Here is an 11,953-nt window from a genome sequence, read left to right as displayed (position 1 = left end):
CTTTCATTCTGCTAAAACCAAACTCTTTTTTTAATCATTTTATTGAGAGCTCTTAAAATGCTTATTACACTCCAAACATCAATTGGATCAGGCATAATTATACATATGTTGCCATCATTCTTTTCTAGACAGTTACTTTCTATTGAATCTTTGATATCACCTCCTCTTTTCCCCCCTCCCTCCACCACTCTCATGACCCCTTGATTATAAATAATTATTATTTTTATGTCTCACACCGACCACCGTCTCCCTTTCCCCATGGTTTCTGTTGTTCTTTCTCCTGGAGAGGTGTCTGTGGTTGTGTGTCGATCAATGTGATCAGTTCCCCTCTTCCCTTCCTCCTCCCCCCACTTCATGCTTCCCATCTGGTATCTCTCTTCCCATTCATGCTTCTGGGTTGCGTGTGTCCCGAGCTCTTATCTCTTATCTATGGCTGTGTACATGCTCCGGTCTAGTCTGAAGTGAGAAGCATTACTGGGGTCATGGTGGAGGGGGTGAGGAAGCCTCAAGGAACCAGAGGAATATTGTGTGTTTCATTAGTGCTTGACCGCACCCTGGTTGACGCATCCCTTCCCTGTGACCCCTCTGTGAGGGATGTTCCATTGCCTGCAGATGGGCTTTGGGTCTCTGCTCTGACCCCCCCTGATTATTAAACATATGGTTTTGTTTGCTTGATTGTTAAGGGTCTTCTGATACCTGTTACCTGGTCTCAATGAAACCTCATGCTCGCACAAGCTGGTATGCTTCTTCCATGTGGGCGTTTTGTTTCTCTGCTGGATGGTTGCTCGTTTCACCTCAAGACTTTAAGACCCCAGACACTATATCTTTTGTGAGCCAGCACCATCTGCCTTCTTCACCACATTTCCTTATACACCCATCTTGTCTTCAGCGATTGTGTCAGAAGGGTGAGTATCTCAGATTGCCAATTTGTGAGAACAATGTGTTCTTTTATTGACAGAAGGTATGAGCAGAGGCCCAAAATCTGTTCACTACCTCAGTGTATTGCCATATAAATATATGTACATAGGCCAATACCTCTATTTTTATGGATTAAGTACTTACATACAGACACCCCTATGCTTATACGTCTATCCATAGCTTTGCTTCCTATATCATTGCTCTGTTTCCTTTTACCTTCCTTCTGCCTCAACATCATGCTCTCCCTGCTTCTGCCTCATAGTACTTCCTCTCTGCTGGGTTGCTGTTGTGCCAGCACCCCCAGGATCTCTATAACCACCTCATTATTCATTTTTATTCCCTAATTGTCCTCCTGTCTATGGTGCTGTTTGCCCATCTCACCTTTCCACTGTCCCCTTCTCCCCCCCAAGTCACCCCAGAACCATTGGTCCCATTGCTTTCTCCTCAAGCTTGCTTCCCATGCCTGTCTTGTGTAAGTAGGCATACCAACAATGGCATAGAACAAACAAATAGAAAACGAACTATTGACCCAAAAAAGAGAAGCAAGAAGAAGAAAACAAAACAAACACAACAACAGCAGCAAAAAACATGCATGCTTCCAGGTCTGTCAGCTGACCTTTATGACTATCTCCCCACTGGCCCTGGGGGAATTCTGGGAACGGCTCCTCCTAGCCTGAAGTCTATTGGGGGGGTGGGGACCCTCTTTAGGGGCTTTGTGGCTTGGCTTTGCTCTGGTTACTGATCTGGTGTGTTCCCTTCTTGGTTTGCCCTGCTGCGGGGGGTTCAGACCGCACTTCCTCCCTGCTGTGTGTCCCCAGTATTATCCTCGGTCACAGTAAGCTCCAGTAAGGGGACAACATGTCATAAATTGTTGCTAGCCCTACCGTCATCTCTGTGCCTTAGCAGTTCCATGCTGGTATGTCATCATCCGGGCTTGGTGTGCCAATGTGGAGTCTAGACCAACCATTCCTTTCTCTTTTCCTTCCTTGGTTTGCTTCCATGTGGGCATGACATGCTGACGACTCACCCCAGCCTGTTGGTTTAGTGTTGTTCTCTGTCGCACGCAAGTACTTCTAGGGGATGTGGTCAGTTTGGCTTGGGTTGGGGCCCGCCCTGTAGCCCATTCTTCATGCATTCCTCCTTGTAGTTATGTTGCTCTCATGGTTTGCCTTGATCACTTGCTACCTACATTCAGCTCTGTGACCCGGGATTCAGCCTTTGATTCTGCTAAAACCGAACTCTTAAAGGACACGAATAACTTCCTTTCTAATCAAAAATATGTTTATGTCTTTCCACATCCTTGATGACTTCCCTGTTGCATTTATTGCCTCCTACTTAAAATTTACCTTCCTGGGTCTCTCTGATCCTGTTCTCTCATGTGCCATTCTCTAAGATCAGTGTATTCAACCGCATCAAATATTTATTGAGGGCTTACAATCTATCAGGTTTTGTGCTTAAGATAAAGACCCCTGGTAGTGCAGCGGGTTAAGCATCTTGCTGATCACCACAGGTTTTGCAAGTTGAGCCCATCAGCCCCTGAATGAGAGTAAGCAGGTATGACAGTCTGCTGCCATAAGCCTTCACAGCTTCAAAGAGCCTGTGGAGCAGCTCCACTCTGTCCTATAGGGTCACTTTGAATTGGAATTGACTTCCCAGCAGTGAGTTTGTTGGCTCTTAGTATTAAAAACTAGAGCTACAGTATTAAGCAACACAAAGCAAATGGTTCCATCTCTTTTTTCATAGCATCTCTACTCTAATCTCAAAGTTGGTATTGCAAACTGTTATCTGAATTCAGGGTCTAGTCTTACCAAGAGAAAAACTTACTTTTGGAAGACATAAGGCATCACAAGGGAATCTTATTAAGAACTCTTAGGAGGAAGAAACCATCCCCAGTCACCATGCTGGTGAATGTAGTCCCAAGATGTTGCCATGGTTCAACACATGCTCTGTCCAAATCTCCACCCTCATTCAACACCCACAAGCTGTTCTGTGAGAAAAAGTTGAGGGTATATGCTCCTGTAAGGTAGCTAGATTAGGGATAGAGGGGCTGCCTCCATCGAATGGTACAGTAAATGTAAATGAACCGACACTGCCACAATAAAGGGGTTGGAAAGGAATCAGGCACACTAATTAGATACCTATGGGAAAAATCCAAACTGAGCATGTGCAGACCCAGGCCACCTAGGCCCAGGTGGAATCCAACCTGGGCACACCCACACTAGGCATCAGTAATATTACATCACACAGATGTGCTTTAACTCGGCCAATAAAGTCAGCCAGTACCATTACAGACTGAGGGCAAGCCACTTCTGCTTGTTCAGGAGCTCTCTTGCAGGTCAGAGGGCAGAGGTGCACACACACCCCTGCACCCTCTCTCCCTCGGCTCCACACTCTGGATTCACGGTCTGGTTAAGGTACTCCTTCCACATACTTTTCCATGCTCCTCTGAAGTGACTGGAGTGGCCATTTTCCGTCTCAAACTTTCCCATGGCTCCTGCCATGTGGCCTTGCACACTTTCCAGGAAAAGTGTGTACTTTCAGAAATATTAATACCTGAAAGTTCCCTCTCCCTCATAACTGTAACTTGGATTTACAAAAGTGTTTCTGCCAAATGAATTCTTTCAGCCATGAGAAGCAATAACCAAGGTAAACAACCCCTAACACTCCTATAAAATGTACAGTTTACAGTTATACAGTGTTGCTAGAAGTCAAAATAAGCTCAGTGATAATAAGTTTTGAAAATCTAATAACCATCTTTTTAAAAATCCTGTGTGTTAGGCAGGGTTCTCTAGAGAAGCAAAACCAGGACACTTATGATGATAGATAGATAGATAGATAGATAGATAGATAGATAGATAGATAGATAGATAGATAGATAGTTTTAGACAGTGAGAAGGAATTTAACAGCTAATTAGTCCACACAGCAGTACAGAGGGCTCAGCTCAATTCACTTCTGTGGAACAGTTAATATACTGGAAATGCTTCGATTCACGAGGGCTGCTGGGTCCAAGGTCAAGGAAGCAGACAGAGGAGTCCTACTTTGGGCAAGGCAGGCCACAGGTAGCAAACAGCAGGGTGAGTCAGCAACAATCAGTAGTTATGGAGCTTAGTGGAAACGGGACTGGATAGGATATTGAACTCAAGCAATACAAGGTGTGGTAGTTACATAATCTGGTGTCAATTTGAGGATTAAAAGTGTAAGGGTGGAGTCTAACCTGTCAATCGGGATATAGCTAATGAGGCCTGTGTGTGGGCATGGCCTTCTCTTGTGGATTCTTGGAACTCCTGTATTTCCTCCTTGGAGGCAGGTGACACACTCTCTCTCAGTCCACTCCCTGTGAGATATCCCTGTGGAGAAGACACATGGATGGAAGCTGATGGAGTCAGACCTCTAGAACTGGAGAAGACACATGGAGACCTCTGCCAGCACTGAGATGCTTACAATGCCACTGGATCCACAAGACTTCCCACCCACTGGCCTACAATCTTCCTGTATTTGGCATCATTGCGTGTATTTCGTGAGTCTCAAGAGGACTGGATATATGGGCTAATATCGGACTTATGGACTTGATCTGGACTGGGCTGGGCTGATGAGTCTGAAGATGACTTTATAGATTGGTATGGGACATATGGGCTAATATTGGACTTATAGACTTGATCTGGACTGGGCTGGGGTGTTTTCTCAATATTCAACTGCTCTTGTATATAAAGCTCATTCTTATACACACATGAGTTTCCATGAATTTGTTTCTCTAGTCTACCCAAACTAACACACAAGAAGACAGGAGCCACAAGCCTCAAGCTCAAGTAATGTACACACCAGCAGCACAGCACATCAGGTCTCAAAGAAGCCTCAAGCTCTAGCTTGACCCACAGGTGGTTTGACCCACAGGTGGTTTAGCACTCAGGTTGAGGCGGAGAACTAGCTAAAGCAGCAGCACACCGGTCCAATCACCAGAGAGCAAGAGACAGGGGCCGACCTTGCAGTCATTTATCTCTTTGTCCTCCTATCAAACTGTGTAATTAATCCCACATATTCCTATTGGCCAGGTTGGCACAATAAACCTACCTATCACACCCTGTCTTTCTCTGAAATGTAAATTACCCAACATTCTGTGCTGTGCCTCTTTTCAGTCTACTGATTCTCTCTCTCCCTTTTGTCTTTTTACTGACAAGAAGCACAAGTCCATGATCCAGCCTTGGTTTGGCTTGGTCTTAAATATCTGGTTATGTTTGGCTTTTCTACTCGGCCTCACCATTGGCTACTTAAATTCCACAAGTTCAAAACTAGGCTCATCATTTCAGGTCCCAACCTCAGATCTTTCAACCATTGTTTTAGTCTTGCTTTGGCTGCCTCTCCAAGGGGTTAACCTGCCTGTAATAGCCTCGTCTCTGTTCATACTGTTAGTATCTTCATTATTTATTTATATATTTATATTTTAATTTTTTTATCTTGACCAGTAAAATAGCCTTTCTGCTTTCTTCATTATTTTACCTGGCATAATTCATAAAAGATCATTTTCCTTTACATTTACAACATAACATGCTCTCATTAAAACCTTTAAATCACCTTCCATTTTCTACCTTTAAATTTTTAGTCCATAGGGGGAATGAAACTGGTTTAACATGTTTGGTTGAATTAACTATTTACTATTTTCCATACTTATTCCATCCTTCTTCTTTAATCCTCTCTGGAATTGTCCTCAGATACATGTATCACATGTTTACAACTTCCCCTTAGTAAGACTCCTCTAAATCTTTGTCTCCATTTGAAAGCACTGATCCTGGCCCCAGATCACCGTAGGAGTTTCTACATATTTCCATAATAGTATAGCTTCCCATCTGGACTAATAGCTTTTGGTAAGTACTTTGATCCCCTAAGAAATACAGGTGGTGCCACTGCTAATTGAAAGGCTGGTGATTCAAGCCCCCAGCTTCTCCATGGGAACACAGGGCATCTGTGCGCATAAAAATCATGGCCCTAGAAACCCTCTGGAGCCATTACACTCTGCCTGAGAGGGTCACCAAAAGTCAGAATAGACTCTCGACTACTTGGGGATTTTTTGATCCGTTAACAAATTGCCAGATGTCAAAAGAAAGATACATGCCTTATTAATTTTTACAGTCTCTGGTGTGCATGCACTGCAGTGCAAAAAGCAAGACCTTTGAGAGAAGGGTCGAAAACTCAGTCATTAATATGTCTCTGACCTTGAGCAAATTACTTCTCTGTGATTCAACTTGGCCTTGTTTATGTAAATGAGGATGGTATTGTATACAAGGGTTCTGAAGCGCACTTTGTTTTCAGTAGAAACTCAATAAATACATGCAAATAGTTTAAACCAAATATACTAGACAGTGGCAAAAATATTTAGGGTCCCTTAAAAGGATCATATTCTCTATCATGTAGATTTTAAATGCGTGTGTCTATTATTTTTTATTGCTTACTACAGGCTCACCGAGGAAGCTCTGGTGGTGTCGTGGTTACACACCAGGCTGCTAACCACAAGGTCAATAGTACACGCCACCAGTGGCCCCGTGGGAGAAAGACAGGCTTTCTACTCCATAAAGAGTCATCGTCTCAGAAACCCATGAGGGTGGCTCCACTCTGTCCTATACAGTGGCTGTGACTCATAGTCAAATTGATGACAGCCAGGGCTGGTTAAATAAGTAGCATTCTGACAGCTCAGTTTAAAATAATTTTGGACATAACAAATAAGTTATAGAAGGAAAGGCAGTTTATGCTCCGGGAGTAGAATAGCCATCACAAATGGGACCCTCGGCGACTTGAATTGAGCATGGATGATGGACTATGGGACGAAATCCAGATCACCATCGAGGGCCCAAAACGCCAAACCTAGCAGGCACACTCCCGTTTGCATGGTAAAAAGGGCACCTATCTGCAGCCAATTAAGCTGACCGTCCTCCTCCTAGTGGGGCTGATGTGCAATGGCTGCAAACAGCAAGCACTGTAGTGTATGCAGCCTATTGGTATGTCTAGGCTGCCCTCGGTCCTTGGAGACAAGCTTTTGCTGCTTTTCAATGCCTCTGGCCTGGCTAATTTCTGCTCTCCCTAAACTGGGCTTCAAACTGGGACGCGAGGTGCTTTTGGGAAACCTCAAGGCACAGTGGCTAGAGTCCACATTGGCCAGGTCATCATGTCCATCCGCACCAAGCTTCAAAACAAGGAGCCTGTGATTGAAGCCTTACGCAGGGCCAAGTTCAAGTTCCCTGGGCGCCAGAAGATCCACATCTCTAAGAAGTGGGGCTTCACCAAGTTTAATGCTGATGAATTTGAGGATATGGTGGCTGAGAAGCACCTCATCCCGGATGGCTGTGGAGTCAAATACATCCCTAACCGTGGCCCCTTGGACAAGTGGCGGGCCCTGCGTTCACGAAGGCCTTGGCAGACCTGTGCTACCTCTCGTACCCACCAAATAAAATTGAACTTCCTGATTAAAAGGGGGGGGCACCTAAGCATTTAAGCAGTATAATGCAGAAATCTTTCATGATAGCAGTTTCATCTACAATCCAAGTCTGATTAGATCAAACTGCCTCTAGTTGGAAATCTCAGAAAACTGCAAAACCTCATCTAATCATTATGGAGAAAAATATTTAAGTGTTGATAAAATCATTTATATCTGAATTATGTCATTTCTGCTTAGGATTGCAAGAAATTCTGGTTGGTTGGTTTTGCTTCTTTTAAAAAAATCAGAAACATTTGCCACAAAGAACAGACTGGCATTTTATATGTCATTTTAAATAAGGCTTCATCCTCAAGTTTCTTTTTCTGAGTGAATTAATCTTCTTGGTGAGTTACTACCCTTACTGATGTGAATGGTATTTGGGGCCCAAACTTGGATCGGAGCAGCAGCAGAAGCCTAAGCACCTCTCCAAAATGCCCACCATTAGCTCCACTCTCTTGACAGTGACATTAACAAAGGAGAGTAACTGAATCCAAAGGTGTTTGTGAAGTCTACGTGGTTTAAGAGATGTTTGTGATAAGAATTCTGAGAAGCCCCAGAAAAGTACAGGAGTTGGAGTAATCATATCTTAACTGGTTCGTATGGTAAGCTCAACCTTACTGTAGATGTATATGTTGTCACCACTGTTTGGTAGGTTTTAATCACCTTCAATGTTGTATGAGTTCACTATGTTACTTTCCAGGGCGCTCCTTTACCCAGATACCAGAAACAAGCAGCTAGCACGCACATACATGGCATTCACAAGAGACTAAGATGAAATCTACACAAATATTTGCATAGATTTTAATATAGATCTGTGTAGATTTCATCTTTAGGAACCATAAAGTCAGCAGTTAAAAAGCACCAGCAACTCTGTAGGAGAAAGATGAGGCTTTCTATTCCTGTAGAGATTTAGTCTCAGTAACCTTCGGGGGCAGTTCTAATTTGTCTTATAAGGTCTCTACGAGTCAGAATTGACTCTGTGTTGATGAGTTTGGGTTTAAATAAATATATACATGTAAAACCTTCAGCCTGATCTTCATCATTTAAGATTTTGAGAAAGGATATATTCAAGAAATTCCAGAACACTTATATCTTGCAAACATAGAACACCAAATTGGCAGAGACTATTAAAAGGTAAACATTTTGTCCCCTGTTAACTAGAGCATTTCTTGAAATTAAGGGTGGAATATTTGTTCACCACCACTTGTCGGTCAGTGTGTCATACTGTGGTGGCTGTGTGTTGCTGGGATGCTGGAAGCTGTGTCACTAGTATTTCAAATGCCAGCTGGGTCACCCAAAGCGATCAGATTTCAGCAGAGCTTTCCAGACCAAGAACAGACAACAAGAAAGGACTTGGCTCCCCACTTTAAAGAAAAAGGGAGCTGAAAACCCATGCCTGGCTTTAAAGCATTTCAAATATTGAAAGGCTAAACAAAGGAAGCAGAATGTTAGTGGAGCTACTGCCTGCAGGTGGCCCCCAGGGCTGAGGGCATTCAAAGAGATGTGACTGAAGAGATGGTCTTGGAGGGGAGTCAGCCATTGACTTGAATCAAGTGAAGGCTATGGGAGTGGAGCCTTTGGGATCTTCATTTGCTGATGGGGCACGACTCAAGGTAAAGAAAAACGGTGCAAAATCTTCTAACGATGGGAAGTTGGAATGTAAAATGTATGAATTTAGGAGCTGACATGGACTGATATTGTCCATTTTGAATCAGAAAAGCATATGATCCCCTATGCCAGGAATTCCCTATGCCAGGAATAACATAACAAGCAGAATGCCATGGCATTCATTGTCAGAAAGGCTCTTGCTAAATCCATCAGGAAGTACAATGCTATGTGTCATCAGATTATATCTGTCTGCCTTCAAGGACATCCAATCAATACAACTATTATTCAACTGTATGCACCAACCATCAAAGCAAGTGATGAAGAAATTGCAGAATTCTAAAGAATTTTAGAATGGATTCAATGGGAAATTGATCACACATGAAATCAAGTTGCATTGATAATTATTGGCTATTAGAATGAAAAAGTTGGAGACACTGAGGAAGTAACAGTAGTTGTAATATATAGTTAGTCTCGGTAATAGAATTTGGCAAAAACAATGATTTGTTCACTGCAAATACCTTTTTCCAACAGCACAAAATGTGACTATACACGTGGACTTCCCTAGAGGGAATACACCAAAATCAAATTGACTATGTCTGTAGGAAGACACAGTAGAGAAGTTCAATATCGGCAGCTAAAACCAGACCAGGGGCCTGCTGTGGAACAGACCATGAATTGTTCATTGGTAAATTCGGGAATAAGCTGAAGAAAATTAAAACAAGTCTACAGGAGTCAAAATATGACCTTTCGTCTCTTCCACCTAAATTTCGAGAACATCTCAAGAGCAGAGTTGACAGGTTGAACACTAATGACAGAAGAGCTGATGGGCTGGGCGAGGACATCTGGGAAGGAAGTGAACGATCATTTAAAGACAGGAAAGAAAGGTCCAAGCGGATGTCAGAAGAGATTCCAAAACTTGCTCTTAATCATAAGCAGCTAAAGCAAATGAAGAAAGAATGACGTCAACGAACTGAATAGAACATTTCAAAGGGCAGCTCAAGAAGACAAAGCCAAGTATTTTAACAAAATGCTTAAGGATCTAGAATTAGAAAACCAAGAGGGAAGAGCATACACAGAATGTCTGAAACTGAAAGAACTCAAGAAAAAAATATGTCTCAAATTTAAATATTGAAAGGTTCTATGGGAAAAATATGGAATGTTGCAGGATGCACCAAAGGAGATAAAAAGAATACAGAGTCACTGTGCCAGAGAGAACTAGCTGACAGTCCATCATTTCAGGAGGCAGCGAAGAGCAAGCATGAGTTGGTGCTGAAGGAGGAAGTACAAGCTCCACTGAATTCATTAACCAGAAAGAAAGCTCCAGGAATTGACAAAATGCCCATTGAAATGTTTCAAACATTTGAAAGAGCACTGGACGCAGTCACCCTTCTATGCCAGGACATTTGGAAGACAGATACCTGGCCAACTGACTGGAAGAGATCCAATTTGGGCCCATTCTAAAGAAAGGTAACCCAGCAGAATGCTCAATAGCCTTGATGTTGCACAAAAGTAAATTTTTTCTTAAGCATGTATGTATAGATTGTATTAAGAGTTGTACAAGCCCCCAATAAAATGGTTTTTTTCATAAAATAATGATGGTAACATATGTATAAATGTGCTTGATACAATTGATGTATAGATTGTGATAAGAGCTGTAAGAGCCCCTAATAGAATGATTTATTAAAATAAAAAGATCATCCAACAATAGTTGTAATTGACAGGGAACTGCCAGACATTCAGGCCAGATTTAGAAGAGGACATATAACAATAGATATCATTTCTGATGTCAGATGCATCTTAGCTCAAAGCAGAAAACACCAGAGAGATGTTTACTTGTGTTTCAGTCACTGTGCAAAGACATTCAACTGTGTGGACCGTCATAAACTGGATAACCTCTAGATCAGTGGTTCTCAACCTTCCCAATGCCTCGACCCTTTAATATAATTCCTCGACCCCCCCAAGCCATAAAATTATTTTTGTTGCTATTTCATAACTGTAATTTTGCTACTGTTATGAATCAGGTGATCCCTGTGAAAGGGTCTTTCAATGCTGAAGGAGTCACAACCCACAGGTTGAGAACCGCAGCAAGATGCATGGGAATTCTGGAACACTTCATTATGCTCATTTGATGCTTGTCCATGGATGAAGAGGGAGTTGTGTGAGCAGAACAAGTGAATCCCGCGTGGTTTAAAATCAAGAAAGCTGTGTGTCAGGATTGTATCCTCTCACCATGTTCAATCTACATGCTGAGTAAATGATCAGAGAGGCTGGATTATATGAAAAAGAATGTGCCTCAAGATTGGAGTAAGGCTTATTAACAACCTGCCATATGCAGATGACACAATCTTGCTCGCTGAAAGTGAGGAATTAAAGCCCTTGTTAATGAAGATCAATGATTGTAGCCTTCAGTGTAGATTAAAACTCAAAGTCAGGAAGACTAAAAGCCTCCCAACTGGTCCAATAGGTAACATCATGAGAAATGGAAAAAAGGTTGAAGTTGTCAAGGATTTTGTCTTACTTGGATCTATAATCACTGCTCATGGAAACAGCAGTCAAGAGATCATGACACATTGCAGTAGGTAAATCTGATGTAGGAGACCTCTTTAGAGTATTGAAGAGCAAAGATGTTAACTTGAGGACTAAGATGCACCTGACCCAAGCCGTGGTATTCTCCATTGCATCCCATGCATGTGGAATTTGGACATTGAATACGGAAGAGCGTAGGAGAATCGATGTGTTGCAATTGTTGTGCTTGAGGAGAATATTGAAAGTACCATGGACTAAGCCATCCAACCCTCGTTAGTAAACTGAGGAGAAAATCCTGAGGGGGTAATTTTCAAAAATGCTCAGATCAGAAACTTCTTGATAACAGAAGATGATGATGCTTTAGATCAGTGGTTCTGAACCTTCCTAATACCGCGACTCTTTAATACAGTTCGTCAACTTGTGGTGACCCCCCAAGC

At 42.5% G+C, this 11,953-nt stretch overlaps 1 pseudogene; it reads left to right on the top strand.

The window, feature by feature from the left end:
- Positions 1-6,815: 6,815 nt before the first annotated feature.
- On the top strand, positions 6,816-6,942 carry LOC142449597 (small nucleolar RNA SNORA70; annotated as a pseudogene).
- The last annotated feature ends 5,011 nt before the right edge of the window (positions 6,943-11,953 follow it).

This window comes from Tenrec ecaudatus, chromosome 5, assembly GCF_050624435.1.
Source record: "Tenrec ecaudatus isolate mTenEca1 chromosome 5, mTenEca1.hap1, whole genome shotgun sequence".
NCBI lineage: Eukaryota > Metazoa > Chordata > Mammalia > Afrosoricida > Tenrecidae > Tenrec > Tenrec ecaudatus.
This window is presented reverse-complemented; position numbering and strand designations above follow the sequence as displayed.